The following is a 17151-nucleotide window of genomic DNA, read 5'->3' on the forward strand; positions in this document are numbered from 1 at the left end:
GCTTTAAACGTGGCCTAAAGTACCTGACTTTCCTCTAGGGCTCTGCACTGATTAACTCATCCATGACAGATTGAAATCTATGGACTTCTGGAGTAATTTTTTTCTGTGGGATCGTGCCTTTCCTAGCATTGCTCAGAGTAATGACAAAAAATAACTGCTAGACTAAAAAACCCTTACCTTAAAAAGAAAAAAAAAAAAGGAAGAATGAAATAAAAAGTTGCTTTTTCATGTCAAGATTTCCTTGATATTCTCCTCTTTTTGGGCAGGTTTGTTTGCCAGGAGGAAGGCTTCAGTTTGAGGGACTTGCAGTTCTTGCCTGAGGGCTCTCAAGAAACCACCTCACCTTAAAGTGTGGGTTTGAATAGAGGTTAAAAATCCAGTTTAAGCTTAATGAATAGAGATGGAGTGTCAAAAGGTGAGGTGTCTAAATGAGAAACAAAAACATATTTCAACTCCAGCCCCACAGCCTCATTAAAATCATATTAAAGTTCTCTAGGGAATGCCCCAATCCCTCACTGGGGTTTGCAGCGCTGATGGACACGATTGGGAATTTGGTAAAGAGCAGATGTATTAATTTTATTAATCCAGGTTTTGATATTATTAAGTGCAATAATTTTTTATGAGCTTTATCACCTCTGAGGATCCAGATTTTTGTGGGATGAGAGCTCTGTCTGGGCTGGAATTGCAGCTGGAATCCACTGGCCAGAGCTTCTGCAGGGGTAAAATGGGGCAACTCTTCCCTAAGGGAAGAAATTTGTGTCAGCCTGGAAGATCTACGGCTTTCATTGCAGGAAATAAAGAAATCATCAAAACCTACTTAATTAAATATGTTAATAATGTGAAGGGATTATAAAAATGTTATCTAATTAACAAACAAAGTGAGATATTTGAGGTCAATTCTACAGCCTATGTCTATAAACAAATTATACAAAAAGAGATAAAAATAAATTATATAAAAATAGTTATACTTAATATACTTAATACATATATAAAATTTTAAAATATCTATAAATTATCTGCTGGGATAAAGATGATAAAATATTCCATAGCTATCACAAACATGATACATTTTGTGTGAGGAAATGCATCTGCTTGGTGAGTGTCAGCACTCTGGAATGGCTGCAAACAGTGGCCAATTTGCTTAAAACTTGTAAATCCTCAGTAGATTGTTCAATATTCTCAGTTAGAAACTCCAGGCAGAGAGTGGTGACAGCAATTTTATTAAAATAACACTCTTGTAGATTGGTTCAGTAAATCTAGGAGATCATCAAGATAAATGAGGAAATTAATTAAAAAAGCACAAAGGCTTCATCCCCAGTGATTTGACCTATTGTACAAAGAAGTGGTGGTGCTTAAGTAAAAAAGTCCACAAGTTGAAGAATTCAGCAGAGTTTATTGTGAAATATTCCCCTTAATTCAAATTCTTATTGCAGGGGTTATATTTCATGTGATTCTAGTGCTTTTTTTTACTCAAGAATCAACAATTATTATAAAATGAACCTTTACCAACAGCTGCAGTCATTGATATTTGAGACTGAAAAAAAGCAACATATTTATTGAAAGAAATATTGAAGTAGCTCAGAATAAAGATAGAAAAATCCTCAGTCTTAGCAATAATGACTGCACCCATTTAACAGAGGTTGATATTTCCTTTATTTGGGTATTTTTCCCATTTTATAATGGATTAGAAGAGTAGCTTCAATCTGTGAGCTTCAATAACAAAATAAATGAATATAATAATTCTTGTTTGAGCACCAACCAGCCTGAGTCACCTTGATCCTTTTCTTTTTGTGAGTGGGAATTTTGTAGGTAGGATTTGGCCAAAAATATGTGTATTTCTTCAAACTTGGGACTATACTATTTATCAATCAATCAATAAATCAATCAATTTATCTTAACTATGTGCTCATTGAAGGAAAGAAAAAATATTTTAAGTAAGCCTACAGCCTACAAAGAAAATATAATTCCAAAATTATTCAATAACAGCAACAAAAATATCTAGAAAGTTTATTTTTAATGCCCTGGAAGGAATGAGAGTTATCAGAATTATAAATACATGACAACACACACCTGGTTTCTTTTCTGAGGATGTTGTTGACTCTGTTTTTCTCCACAAATGCACCTGGGATGATAACCTGGAACCAGTGGAAGGGATGCTGCAGGCATTTGATCTCCAGTTCTGAATCTGTAATGTAAACTTTGGGATGATTGTCATACTGCTGCAGGTTCATGCCGTGAATATAAATGATTCTTCCTGTTGGAGAGGCTTCCATTTAAGAGAAGTGGCTTTTTTTTTTTTTAAAGGAAGGTTTTGTCATTTCCTCCAGATCTGAGGGTAACCTTTCCTAAATTTGGCAATTCATATGTGGAACACTGGAATGTTCTTTGATTGGAGAACATTATTATTGGAGAAATATTGCAGTGTGTTAAAAACACATCCATTAACTCAGGAATTTGAGTTGGGTTTAAAGATTTTTGTGGGGCAGTGCTGGTGTCAATACCACACTGGGACTCTTAGGCAGACATTTATCCACAGTGTCTGCCAAAAAAATTTGGGAAGCTCTGAGGGCCAGAACAAAGACATAATTTAATGGATGTTTTCATACCTCACCAGATTATTCCCTGCTTTTGTATTTATTTTTTTCCTGATTGGATAATCTGGATTTAGATTACACGTGCCCAACTACTCCCTTTTATTTCTCTTTTAATGATATATATATTTCAAGCCGTGATATTTTCCCCTTGTAAGACATTGTGTCATATTTTCTGCCTGTTCAATATTTATCATTTTTAACCTACCACCAGCAATGTGAGTACAAGGTTGATACCCAAACGTTTTCCTTGGCCTGTATTGGTGATATAGAATGGCTTTTGCTAAAACTTTAATTACCAACTGGTAATAAAATGATACTATAGATGATGAGATCAAGCTACATTCAAAGCTCTTTTGGGCTGTCAAACACTTAATGCATTTGCCCTATAGGTTTTGTACAAATTGAAAATACAACTTGGTCCTTGATCTCCCTAATGCAATTTCCTCTGTCAGGGTTTTATATATATATAATATATATATATATATATATTTATTTTTTTAATTTTTTTTTGGCCAAGGCTGTTCTCCTGCCTGTATTTTAAGCACATATACTGTCCCTGTTGCTGCTCCAGCTATTGTCACTTTGTAAAATCCTCCCTAATAGCACTTGTTCTCTTTCCGCTTGACAGGTGGCCTTCCCTTCCCTGTGCCCTCTGCGTGCCTGGAATGCTGATGGAAGGGATGGGATTTACCTGGAACTCACAGGTGGAGAAAAACCCACCTTATTGTTGCCCTTTTTGTTGATAATAAAAGCTACAAAGGTCCCCAGGCCATAAAGAGGAGGCTTCACAAAGCTGTCGTGAGGTGATGCCCCAAGATCTGACCCTTTATTTAGAATCTCTCAGCAGAGCTTTGGGCTCGTGCTGTTATTCAGGGCAGACATTTCATGGCATTTTGTATTTCAGGAATGGAAAGGCAGAACTTTCTGCATTGAAGATGCCCAGGGTTTTATCTGCAGCTCCTTCTGGATTTGTTATTCTAAAGCATCTCACTGGCTTAGATATCTAAGTCCCAATGAAAGTCAGTGGAACTCAGATAAATGGATTTTAGGGACAGGGTTATAAGCATTTGCTATGAATTTCAGCATGCTGCTCTCCACAGAATCTTAATTACTAACTGGGGTTGCCAGATGCCTGTAACTTTATTTTCAGCTATAATAATTATCTTTGCAAGGTAACAGTCTTGATAACAGCGAGCTGGGTGCCTGGGCTGCAGAGGTTTAACCTCACTATTTATTTTTGACTCCCTCCTCTGCGGCTCTGGAAACCTCCATCGCTCCCTTTGGCTGGCATTCCCCTAATTTAATGGACTGTGCTTGTCAAGAGTGCAAATCAAACACTGCAGACAATCAAGTAAGTCCTTGTCATCTGTCAAATAATGGGGTTTTAGGCACACTGAGGAAAACTTGGCAAAGTGGGGTAGGTTGCATTCTGAAGTTTAAACCGAAGCTCTGTTTGCTCATAATACAAAAGGAGCATTAAGAGATTGATAGTCTATTTGAAATTCCTTTGAAAATATATCCCAGGCCGGATCTTTTTTACTGCTTGTCTCTCGTGAGCCTCTTTTTCAGAAAAAGCCATTCTTTTAGATCCACACTGCCATAAAACCAGAGAGCTGTCAGAGCCCTGCTGATCCAATTACAACTTTAAAACTTATAAGCTTTTGATTTACAGTAAGCTCATTGCAGTTAAATACAGAGGAATCTTTTTCTTGATCTCTACATTGTTTAGCAGTGTGTCTCGCAGTGTATTTCATCTCCTTTTCCCTTACTTATGGAAAATACAAATGATCACGGATTGACAGAATGGGTTGGGTTGGGAGGGACCTTAAAACCCATCCAGGGCCACCCCTGCCATGGCAGGGACACCTCCCACTGTCCCAGGCTGCTCCAAACCCTGTCCAACCTGGCCTTGGACATTCCCAAGGATCCAGGGGCAGCCCCAGCTGCTCTGGGAATTCTATTCCGAAGCCTCCCCACCCTCCCAGGGAGGAATTCCTTCCCATTATCCCATCCATCCACGTCCCCTGGCAGTGGGAGCCATTCCCTGTGTCCTGTCACTCCATGTCCTTGTAAAAATTCCCTCTCCAGCTCCCTCAGAGCCCTTTCAGGCCCTGGAAGGTTCTGTTTATCTGGTTTTGTTTCTCTTTTGTTCTGTAAATCCATCAGTAGGGTGCTGGCAGAGCCACTGTGGGGCTGCAGAGCTCAACAAACCAACTTTGCAGCAGGTGAGGTGAAGGTTTCCTCAGGTTTGTTTCACCTACAATGCAACTTTTAGACAGAATAGTTTAGACTTGTGCTGCTCTCACTGAGCTGTCATTAATCTCTCTTTTTAGGCTGTCTGGGGTTCTCTTAAAGAAGAGAATTCCTTGTCTCCCCAGCTGTGAATTCAGGATTTCTTGTTGAGATGTACCTGAGGAGACTGCTGGGAAATTTGGTTATTCCTGTTTTGTTTTTTTTCATTTCCCCAACACTCCCCATCCCACGGGGAACTACAGAGCTGTGGAGTGTGGAGAGTTTGTGAAATTATTTCTGGTGAAGTCTGCTGGAGATAGCTTGTGTGTAAGGTTAGCTCAGCTGCAGGGAGTCTGCATTTCAAGCAGGGAAATTTTATTCCAAAAAGTAGATACTTCTACTACTTCAGCCTCCAAATAACAAAATAACACTTTTGGCAGTTTGCTGATAGAAGTCATTAGAATTTAATTTGATTATGTTCCCTACAAACCCCTGAATTTGCAAATCTATTTGCTTATCCCTCAATGATAATTAAGTTTTCAGATGGAACATTGAAAAAATATTTTCAGAGGTTTCCTTTGCTGAAGATCTCAGTCCATAATGCACCCAGAGCTGTGTATTCCTAAAGAATGATAAATTCATCAACTACAGCATTATAGCAGATTTACCTTCTCTATTTACATTGGATTTCTGAAGGAATGCCATTTTTTGATGCTGAAATACTTTTCAGCTTAACAATGACGAGGATTATTTCCAATGTTTTAAAAGATGGACTCTGTGTGAATAAATTGCCTTGAAATCGATGCAGTACAAAGCAAATGAAATCAATAACTCTACTTGTATGAAGTTCTTTACTCCTATTTGTAACTTTTTACCAGATCAAGGCTGCACTTCACTTGATAGAACATCAATTCCCATTTTCACTAAGCCCAGACTGTGGCTGCTGCTTGATCTGTGGAGATTCCTGCTGAGGGAAGACTGTGCATGGTAAGGAATCCACAGCTTTTGATTCCCAATTTTAGCAGAGTGAAAACAATAGCAATAACAGCAACAACAATAATCATAATAACAACTGGTGTAAATAAGAAGGCAGATTTCCTCCCATTTTTTACAGAGCCCTGGGCTGGATCTCTGTAAGTGCTCCTCATCACCCCTCAAATATACTTTTTTAAATTCTGTATGCAAAGTTCATGGCAGGAACTCATCCTGCTCTTTCTCTGTGAGCTAAAAGCTCCAGCTGAACAAATCCATCACATTCTTTCTATAATTCAGTTTTTGCTATTCCTATTGTTTATTTCTTAAAATGTATTTTGAGTTTACAAAGAGTGACTGTGCAGTGGAGGAGCATTCTCACAGAGTCTATACCTGCTGTATAAATATTTTAGACAGAAATGACAGCATGGATTTTTCTTTAATGCTCTTTAAAAGCATCAATTCTCTTAAATAACACTGTTCTGAGAAGACACATCCAGGAAACTGCTATTGTTTCTTAGATAAATTTAGATAAATGTAGATAAATTTAGAGGATTAATGCCATGGAAGGATGAGGGCTACCTGGGATATAAAGAGTGCCAGAAATTCACCTGGGTGACAATGCTCAGAGATGTCTGCAGTGACAATTCCCCTGGGCACTAAGGAGCACTGGGATTGCAAAGGAACTTGCTGGATAATCATCTCTGGATCTCCAGAGCAATTCTCAAGTGCAGTAAAAATGTCTCCAGGGCTGATTGTTTGTGTGGATCCTCCTCAGGGGTTGTTTTCATATCTCAGACACATCACACAGGGAACACTTCCAAGGCCTCTCTTTTGTGGGAGCAGGCACATTCCAGGCAGGATTCCCACTGAGCCCAGGGGATGATGTGGAATGTCACACTTGGAACAAAACACAGAAATGACGAGATTTCTTCATGTTATGAGAAATTTTGCTGGTTTGGTGTCACTGGTCCTTCCAGTGTCTGTAGGACTAGGAATGCTCATCACCCAGTGGTGGGGAAAGTGCAGGTGACTTTGGCAACATTTTCATCTCCTTAATCATCAAGAAATGTGACTTGAGAAACCCTGCAAGTCCATTTCTCTAGGGAGAATCTTCAGTTTGTTAACAGATCTCTCCCACCTTTGGCTCAAACAGTAAAACAAAGGGATCATTCTCTTTTTCTGATCCTCTTTCTTTTGGCTGTACAATCATTTCAATGATGTTACCTCTTCACTTCTCACTTTTTTTTTCTCTATAATTCTTTCTTCTTAACTCATGAAGAGTTAAGTTTTAAGTTTTCTACCTGTGCTCTGCTCCAGTCAATCTTGAAATGGCCATTATTGTCATTTCTATCCTATTTTGTCATCCTCTGTCGACTTTCTCCTCTCTCAACAACTTTGACAACCATTTATTCACTTTTCTGTCCCACAAAAGTGTCTTTGGTGCCAATCCCTGTTCTTCTAGAGGTCCTGCCATTTAGAGCAGCCTCTCTGAACCTCTCTGCCTCAGTGACACGCTGTATCTTTTAAAATCTCATTGGAAGGCAGCTTCTCTCACTTGTCTGAGCCTCTTAATAATATATTTCATCACTTCCATTATAAGCTATTTAATTTGGTGATTATAGTATTCTAATCTTTAAGGCACTTTAGAATACCATTTGGAAGAAAAATGTGTAATAATGCTATATTCTATATGCTATATATTCTACACTTGCTTTACTGGAATAAAAATCACATTAGAATTTATTGATCACAATTCATTTTTTTTTAATATCTTATTTTTGAATGTGTTTTATCTCCCAGTAAAAATACAAGTAAAATTTATTTTTTTAGCATATTTTAAAGGTGTGTAGGAGAGAGGAAACTTGGGTGGTTGAGTCAAGGACACATTCCACTAGACCAGGTTGCTCCGTGTCCCATTAAATCTCATGAACATTTCCAGGGAATGGTTGATATTGATTAGTTTTTAATCAGAGGGAACATTTTGGTCCATTTGGAGATAGCCAGGTCTGGCAGGAGGCAGGTTGGTCAGCCCAGCCAGGTGACAGGAGCACAGCAACATTCCTGGTGGATATTCCACGCACAAAGGGGCAGCTCAAGGGAAACAAGGGACAGAGGATTGGAGAGGGGGTGTCAAATGTGTGGCTGTCTCTTCCCAGAGCAGCAGTCTGGCTGAAGACCTACAGGAGCCTCCTGATCCTCTGGAATGGCAGATGGAGCTAAGCAGGAAGCTCCATCCCATTTTCAGAGCTGGGAATTCATCTGTAGGGAGTCACACGAGTCACTCCTCAGATTTCTTTCTTGGGATTCTCTCCTCACCCCATTATCCCTGGTTAAATCTTGGAGGCGCTGCCTTGTCATGCTCGACTCAGATAATGTAATTCGCTATAATTATTAATGTAAAATCTCAATTTATCCCAAGTCCAGGGGGAGAACAATACATGGATTTTGGATACATAGGTTTGGCATATTGCACAGTGAGACACTTGAGGCAGAAATCTTGGATTTAGGTTGATTTCCATATCCAGACTTCCTTGAAGCTTCAGGTGTGGGATTGGGACCCATTATTGTAATGCATTATGTTAATGCTATAGATGAAATTCCAGTCCAATCTTCTTCATAAGAAAGCCTTTGACATGATCTATTAACCATCAGATTAGAAGTAGACTGACTAATTATCAGTTAATGCAATTGAACGCCAGGGTTTGTCATTTGCTGAGCCTGGCTGGGTGGGGAATATAAATCTGTTAGTACAGATATAGTTAGGAACTTCAGATGGAAGGGAGATTAAAACTCCCTGGGTGCAATATTTATTCACAGTCATTACTCACAGAGTGACGTGCCACAATGTCATAAAAAGTCCAACACCTACCTTTTCTCATTCATAGGTGATTTGAGGAGGAAGATGAATATGATCCTGATCACAGTTTATGTGCTGTTATTCTCTGAGAGCTCTCCATGGTTAAACACCTCTGCACGTCCCTGTATTTACCTGGAGGAATCCTGTGGGTGGGCAGTGATTGCCAAGGTGAGGCAGCAAAGTGCCAAAGGAATAAATCCGTGCTGCCATGAGGAAATTCAGCCTGAACTCATCAGTCCCCTCCTCTGTCTCTTTCAGATGGGCTCAGGTCACCCTCATTTTTTGTGCTGATCTTCATCTACACTGCTTTAACGAGTAATTTCCAGCGTGGCAATTAATCAGGTGTTTTACTGAAGTTCAGATAGATTAGATTGATCTCATTTTCCCTTCCAAGAAACTAGTTCTTTTAGAGGAAAAAAAAAAAAGAAAAAAGGAAAACCTGTGGATGAGCAGCACTGATCTTTCCTTAGAAACTCAGTCTGTATCTGAACATTTGTAGTTTTCTATATTGTAAATTTCTATATTGTAAATTTCCATATTGTAAATATGGAAATACTGTTCTTCAATGTATTTATGTCAAAGGAAATTTAAATAATATCTATTTATATCTAAATATGACGAAGGATCTTGTAGAAAACATTTTAAACAATCCCAACCAAAATTATGTTCCATTAATTTCTCAAAATAATTTCAAACCTCTGCTTTGTATCATTTTATATCTCCTGAGAGTTTCTTGCATTATTTATGTACAGATGACCACTGAGTTTTTTAATTGCATTTTTTTTCTTGTGCAGATTTTTCATACTTTGCTTCAGTAATGATACATTTATTTACTTTTACTGAAGCGTTTATTTTCTTCTCAGCTTAAGTCACACAGTTCTTCTGACCCTGCCTGTCCTTCACATGGATCTCATGGATTGCAGATCATATCAGCACAAGGTGAACAATGAAATGTGGATTTTTCTAGTAAAGTGTAGCCTCTGAAATGTGTCACTCTTAAACTGTAAAAAGGGATATTATCTGGGTAGATCCTATCTCAGTGTCAAACATGTTCCTTTATTAAGTGATGTGAAAGGCCAAACGTTGTCTCACGGGTTTTCCCTGCTTTCACTGCCCATTGTAACAAAAATAGAGAACGTAATTAAAGAAAAAACCCATCAAAACAGTCACAAAAAGGGGGTTTGAATATCTCAGGGTGTCTATCTTGGAATATTGAATGGATCCCAGATTTTTAGCCAGGGAAAATTAAACAATGGGTATAGATGGAGTCCCCTGAAGCAGCTGTTGACCCAGCCAGGAGCCTTTGGTCCTCACAAACAGATTGTACAATCCACAGCCAGAATTAGACACAAATTAGAAACCCTTTCAGTTTTAGCTTTGTAGGAGTTTTAAACACAAACACTTTTTAGGTGAGTTGGTGTTTTCCTTAGATCAGTTTGAGCCTCTCTGGCGCTCTCCCATGTGAAATTCACGTTAAATTGTGCAACATTTAGTATAGAGATGATATTTTTAGGATAATAATCCCTGGAAGTGTCCAGGACCAGGTTGGAGCACCCTGGGATGGTGGAAGGTGTCCCTGCCATGGCAGGGGGTGGAAGGAGATGAATTTTAAAGTCCCTTCCAGCCCAAACCAGTCTGGATTCTGTGGCAGGACTGTAATGTTATACAATATTTATATTATGCCTCACAAAGAGTGTAAATCACATTCTGCTGTGGGCCATGGATGGATGGATCTGCACAACCACACTTCCCTTTTGGAAAGGACATTTTAAAGCCAGCTCCAAGCATTGCAACAAAATTCTCATTATTTGGGCAAATGTCTTGTGATTTTGAGGCAGCTCTAATGAATGACAAAGTCTTTGACAAATGTGAGGAAGTTTATAAGTTGCTCAGTTTTTAACCTATGACATTTTCTGCAGAGAGGAGGGAAGGTTTCAGAATCAGGTCCTCAGCTCCTAATGAGGTATTAGATGGGGTTTTCCCCTGTTTTCTTCTGCCCCCTGATAGCTGCACCTCATTTTGGATGAACTCAGGGGTGTCAGCAGCTCTGACATCTTGCTGGCTTGGCAGCTGGCTCCAAACCTGGTGTGCTGGAGGGCATGAACGAGGTTCAGACAAACAGTTTGCACTGTTTTCCAAATGATACCATGAGAAAAAAGGGACTTAACTAAGTATGTTTGCCACAGCTCAACAGAGACCCTTCCAGACCTGAATAACCTTCTCTGTCACCAGAGGAGTTACTGAGGTACAGCAGCAAGAATATGAAATATGGTGATGTGGGGATATGCAAGGATGTGCTTTTTGCCTGCTTAAGGGAGAAAAGTCTCTGAAAAAGGACTTTCAGGGCATAAGAGCTGAGGCTGTGAATTACAAGATCTCTCTAGTGTGATTCTCTAATCCATTCCTTCAGCAAACAAAATTACTGAGGGAAATGAAACTTTATCCCCACAGAAACAAAAGGCATATGACATGATATGATCGATTTTATTGTTATTTATTTTGTTCCGAGGGTTTACTTGTTGGAAACTGCTGCTATCTATTCAGCATCTATCCACTTTCTCCAGCATAAGAAATTCCCACTGTCATGGGCAAAAGGACTGCTTTGGATTGGGCATAATTACATGGTTTCTTTTATATTCTGCAGTGGCAGTGACAGTCCTACATGGGCTGGTTCATGTATTAAAGTTATTACCACATAATTTTTAATGCAATTGTCCTTGTTGCCTTCAGTGTTGTTAAACCAATATTTCTTTTTGAGCACAAGAGGGGAAAAAAGCAAGTTAAAAGCTTTACAGATCATAATTTACGAGCGTGCTCATAAATTTCTTAAAATATCTATGAATTTGTGATTAAACCAATTTGTGTGTAAATACAAGAACTAAAATATCCCTTTCAAAAATGTTCCATAAAACAAAGTCTCTGAGTAATGAACACTCCACAGGCACTTGCAAGAGGGCAGAGGAGAATAAAAAACAAACCCTAATTTTTATTTATGATAAAATCTTTCAAGCACTTTTCAATGAGGTCCCATTTTTAGCAAGTATCTGTATTTCTGTCTGTAATCTCGTGTGCTTTAATACCACCCAGTGGATTGGATCCTGCCAGAAGGAAAAGGAAAGGCAAAAATATCATTTCTCTCTCTGGCCCCACAGCGACTTGTATTTTTCTGAGCTTTCCTTGAACAATTTAATTTCTGGTAATTAGAGTGGCTGCAATCTTTCAGGTTAGAAGGGTTTAGTGTTTATTAAGAGGTTGCCTTCTGTGTTGCAAGCTGGTTGTCAGCATGGGTCCAGTCTGGCACTGCCACTGCCATCACATCCAGGGAGATGTTTTCTGCCTCTTGCCTTTGCTAACCTGGAGGAAAACATTAGATACGTAAGAGTTCCTCGTCTTCCTCACGCTCTGCTGCTCACAGATTTCCTCTACAACTCGAATCAGGAGGTAGGGATATATTTTATGGAGACAGAGAGCAGATCACCCCAAATCAGCATTGTCCCTCTCTAATGGCACTCGGTGTGAGCGCTGGGAAATGCGCCAGGTGCGTGAGGGGATTGTACAAGCCTGGCTGCGGGGAACACAGGGATTCAGCGAAAGACAAAAGAGGGATGGCAGGTTCCATGATGTAATCTCTTCTCATATCGTTTCTGACAGAGTGGAAAAATCGGGTGTGTGAGCTCAAGGTGCCCTGAGGCGTCTGGACTCGCCAGCGGTACTCACTCAGCGCATCGCCGGCCTTGGCGCCGGCCCAGGACCCCGTTAGCTCCCAGCCGAGCTGTGATAAACCCCAGGGTTTATCCAAAGAGCAGGGCACAGAGGCACCTGGGTGCCTCCCTCTGATGCCTTCCAAAGCTGAGCAGAGCCCACGGTGCTCCACAGAGCCCTTTGTGCTGACATTTCACTTTGGAAACCCAGCAGGGAGGGAAGGTCACACCGGTCCAGAAACCTCTGCCCAATGTTATCTGAGTTAAGCTGGACTTTGGAGAGCAGAGAACTGAGGATTTAGGGCAGGCTCCTGGTCCACAGGATGTTTGTGTTGATGTCTTCTCACAGAGTTTGGTTGGCTGTTCAAAGTCACTTCGTTTCTGAGAAGGACATCTCCGGTTTTTGTCAAAAAAATAAAACCCCAAAACTCTTCCACCTTTTGACAGAAAGTCAAGAAACTTCAAGATTGAAGTTATCTCTGGAAAAAATATACATTACTTGGTGAGAGGCTGGGGAAAGTAATACGGTCTCTGCTATATATTAAATGTTTTAGAAATGACAGCAGTACATTCACAGATATCTTACTGCTGTTCAACTAAAAAGCTGTAAATTTGATTTATTTTACAATATCTGAATTTGTGATTGTACAATTGAGCAGGATTCTAAGCTACGCTCAAAAATTTATTTTTAAAAGTGAGATTGGTATTTTTCAAAGCCGGTTTTCTTTTTATATCTAAAGTGTTTTGAAACCTTGGCAGGTTACCTGATCATACTGCTGACAACTTCATCGCTGTGGAATTGTTACAAGATGTCTCTTTCTATGAGATTTTAAAAATACACGATGGGAGTATTTTCTATCTCATGTTGTTAAAAGCAGAGTTTTGTCATTTCAGGTTTCAGAGGATCCAAAACAAGTCAACATCCTAAAAATAAACATTCTAAATTGTTCTTGAAGGTTTATTTTCCAAAGTTTTTTTTCTGATGGTAATTTATATTCTTCATTTTCTGTCTACTAAAGTATTATTAATTTCTGATGGCTGGTTATGATCTGAAAATACCTATGTAATATCTGGGATATTGATCTAAGAATATTACTTACTAAAATACACCAAAGTAGAATATTTGTGGCAAAATATTTCTTGGTGTTGGTGTAAAACTGTGTGCAAGCACTAAATACTCCTTGCTGCAATTCAAATCTTCTCAGCTGAGTAAAAATAAGTCCTGAATGCAAAGAAAACCAGGGAGAGAAGAATGAGATGCTCATGGGTCAGCCTTTGAGGAACCCTTTGATCCCAAAGGATGTCATGGACCTGTCGTGTCCTCCAGAGTGCCAGGAGCTCCGTGAGTGTGGTGGTTGTAAAATGCTGAGTGCCACCAAGGTTCTTGTTGTTCTTCCAGCCTGTTTTTCCAGGACTTATGCAGGATCCTCCCCCTGGTTGCTGTTTCCCCCAGCTCTTTGGATTGTCCTTTCCCATTCTCTATTTTCTCTAGTCACAAACTCAGCCCGGTACTGGGTAATGTTAAGCACCTCATTAGCATTCCAGAAACTGCCACAGGCTCACCTAGGGATTCCATTCCAGGCCAGGAGTCACTGACAAGACATTTCCTACAGTCTCCTTTCTTGCTGCTCCCTTTGTTTCCATTGGCAGCTTCGAACTTCTCACGTTGCTGTTCTTTGAATATTATTCCCAGCATCTCAAGCTCTTGCCATGCTTAATGCCATTCTCCACATCTCTGGTTTTTAGTATAAAGAGTGGTGTTCGTGTCACAGCGGGCTTTTTAGCTCAGCAGTGAGTAAACTGCTTTTGGTGGGGGGAAAAAAGGGTGTCAGGTTGAACCAGCTGAAATCAAAGACAGGAACGAGACATTTCAAGGTAGGGTAGGGGAAATACATGTAGCCTTTGCAATAAAGGAATGAATCAGCTCACAGAGGGCTGAGATGCTTTTTCTGGAACATCCACACTACTGGAGAAGAGATTTCAGGGGATTGGTGTTTTGACTTGGCTGATTTTGCTGCAGTGCTTGGATTTTTCCAGTGGATCTTGGTCAGATAAATATCCTGCCTCTCCCTAGGCCAGCATCCTCAGCTGTAGGTTTAGGATTCTGAAAAGTGCCTTTCTCCTTCTTAACCAGCTGGCCATGGATTTTTGTTTGAGCATCTGCCACTGTTTTCTGAAATTCCCTCAGTTTGACTTCTCCTTTGCCATCGGTTTGGGAGGCAGCCCTGGAAGTGTGGCTGGGGAGGAGGTGCAGGAATGCCAGTGCTGCTGGATCCTGTCTGGAGGCACAATCTGACACCAGGAGAGCTGCTCAGGCAGCAGGTAAACCTGGGAACCTGCCAGATCCCTCCCAGCTACACAACTGCTTGGTAAAACCCAGTGTGGACACAGGTGAGTGCTCTCCAGCTTTTAATTACCAAACTGAGAGGGCAACTGAGCTGCCCTTACACAGCCACTTGGCTTTAATGATTTTTTTATGTTTTATTTCATTTCAGCAATAACAAAGCCTTCCCCCCCCGGCTCCCAGTTTTCCTCTGTGGAATTAATTTAACTGTGGAATTTTTCTTGTTGGACTGTAGTTTTTATGCATGATAGGTGCCCAGGTGAATGTGTTATTAAGTTAAATAATCTATTCTCAATAACAAGGAAATCAATTTTTATTGAGATAATTGTCAGTAGATGGATTTCTGCATGGCATTAATTAAAAAATTTCCAATTCCCTTCTGAGTAGTGTCTGTGTGTACAGGTACTGTGCCTGCATGTACCTGACTCCTCTTGAGAGCTATGTTTGCCAAAGAATTAAGATTATAATTATAATTATAATTCCTGCTTATTGGAATGGTGTGATTCAATGCACAAAGTCTGACTGTGATGGGATCTGATCTCCCCCACTGTGCTGTGGAAGCTTTTTATTTCCTAATCCTCTGTAGTATTTAATTCTATTTGTTTTCTTTGACTGTGCTGTGAGGTAACCCAAATACATCCATTGCTGGTGGGGCCTTTCCAGAATAAATTCAGAAAATTTTTCTCTACCGCTAAATTCTTGAAAAACATTGCAAATTTGAAGTATGGAAGTTGAGGACTTAAGATTTTATGTTTGCCCAACTTGCAAGCTCTGAGTAAGGCTCGATGGTATGAACAGAAACATTAACAGATTTTCTCCTGTGGATCTGGCCACTGAATGTTTAAACAGCTGACAGAAGTATTTATTCTTTTATTTTAACTAGTACATTCTAGCCTTAACCTTTACTGTTCATTTTCCTTCAAAAGTATAAAAAGATTTATTGCTATAATATCTCTTGCTAAGGCGTTCAGGAGACTCAGAGCACTACAATAAAAAAGCAGAAATTATTCCAGGGGACTTTGTCACTGGAAGTTTTCTGTCTTTCCTGTAAGCCTGAGGTTTTCAAAACTTAGTAATTATTCCACAGGAGTTCCTTCAATGGAACTTCCCACTGGAAGTTCCTTGCCTGGCTTGGTGGCCCTCCCACCAAGTCAGAATTTTCGTGGTGGCTGATGCAGCATCCCTAAGATTCAAGCAAAGGACATTCAATTTTTGGCACTTTTTGGCACCTGGAGTAGGTCAGGAAGTGCAGACACATTCCTCTCTTCTGGATATTTCCGTGTAGGGATTGCAGCATCGGACCAGGGGTGCACAGATTGCTGAAATGAGCAATAAGGGAAATTGTTGTGAAAAGCTAAATTGGTGAGGCTGCTTGGGACAGCAAAGGACCAGGTGAGGACCTGGAGCAGACAAGAGCCCACCTGAGTCCTGGAAGTGCTGGGAATAAGAGAGAGTAGCTGGAGAAAACCTTGTCCTGGCAATTCTGCCAGCTGTTGGACAACTCTGATTTCAAACCCTCTGTAGCACCACTAGAGAAAATGTTTGTCCTCATTTGTCACCCATGCCAGCTCTGGGATTTCCTCTAAGACTTCTCTCCAACCAAGACTCATTCTTCACTCCCATACCTTCATTTTTAGCACCTTCATTGCCTTTGCTTCTCCTGTTCTGGTCAGGACCACCTTCTGCCCTCCATGGCTACAGAAACCACAGCTGGAGCCTCTGTTTGACCCAAGTTTTGTACCCAAACCAGGTAATTCTGGTTTATTCTTTCCAGGGCTCTTGAAATTTTTGCTGTTGGCCATTTCTGACCACTTTAGTCCTTTCTAATCTTCTTGTTTTGGTTGTAAGACAGAGTTTCACACTCTTGGGAATGAAAGCCAAGATCCTGACTTGTCCTTTGACAGTGGAGATGGATAATGGGCACTTCAGTGCATTTTTTTCAATACAAAACCAGCTGAGCTAACTGTTCCCATAAAAGTCCAATTGATTGCTGTAGGCATTATATTCACTCTGACAATGATAAAATGATTGCTTTAGTATCTGGCTGCGTAACCCACTTACAGCATGTGCACCAGGATTAAGAGAATGTTTCAATTGTGAAAATCATTGAGATGTAAATGTCATGATTATAATTTATCTTCATTAAAAATTCCATCGGCAGAGAGGAAATTTATCCGTGTGCTGTATGGAGTACCAGCCACTAAAAAAGTAATATGCTACAGTGAAAACAGGGATTTGGGAATGGAACTACAGCAGAAAATAACTCAGGAGCACATTCTGGTGGTGTGACAGGTGGTTATCTCAAGGGCATTGCCAGGAATATTTTATCAGCTCCCCGTTCCCGTGTGGATGGAGGAACATTTCATCTTCCCCTAATGGCAATCTTACACCTCCTCCCCTCCCCAGCACAGACAGAAGGCACTGTCATCATTGTGCTTTAATGCCTGA

The 17151-nt window shown here is 40.1% G+C and overlaps 1 long non-coding RNA gene across 1 annotated transcript in view; it reads left to right on the top strand.

Moving 5' to 3' along the window:
• Positions 1-15629, top strand: part of LOC107209050 — a 49316-nt gene extending 33687 nt beyond the window's left edge. Inside the window, exons 5-9 of the long non-coding RNA XR_004498772.1 lie at positions 3223-3298; positions 5705-5813; positions 8687-8826; positions 8917-9000; positions 9522-15629. This is a non-coding gene — a long non-coding RNA (uncharacterized LOC107209050). The remainder of the gene's footprint in view (positions 1-3222; positions 3299-5704; positions 5814-8686; positions 8827-8916; positions 9001-9521) is intronic.
• The last annotated feature ends 1522 nt before the right edge of the window (positions 15630-17151 follow it).

Source organism: Parus major, chromosome 9 (genome assembly GCF_001522545.3).
Source record: "Parus major isolate Abel chromosome 9, Parus_major1.1, whole genome shotgun sequence".
NCBI lineage: Eukaryota > Metazoa > Chordata > Aves > Passeriformes > Paridae > Parus > Parus major.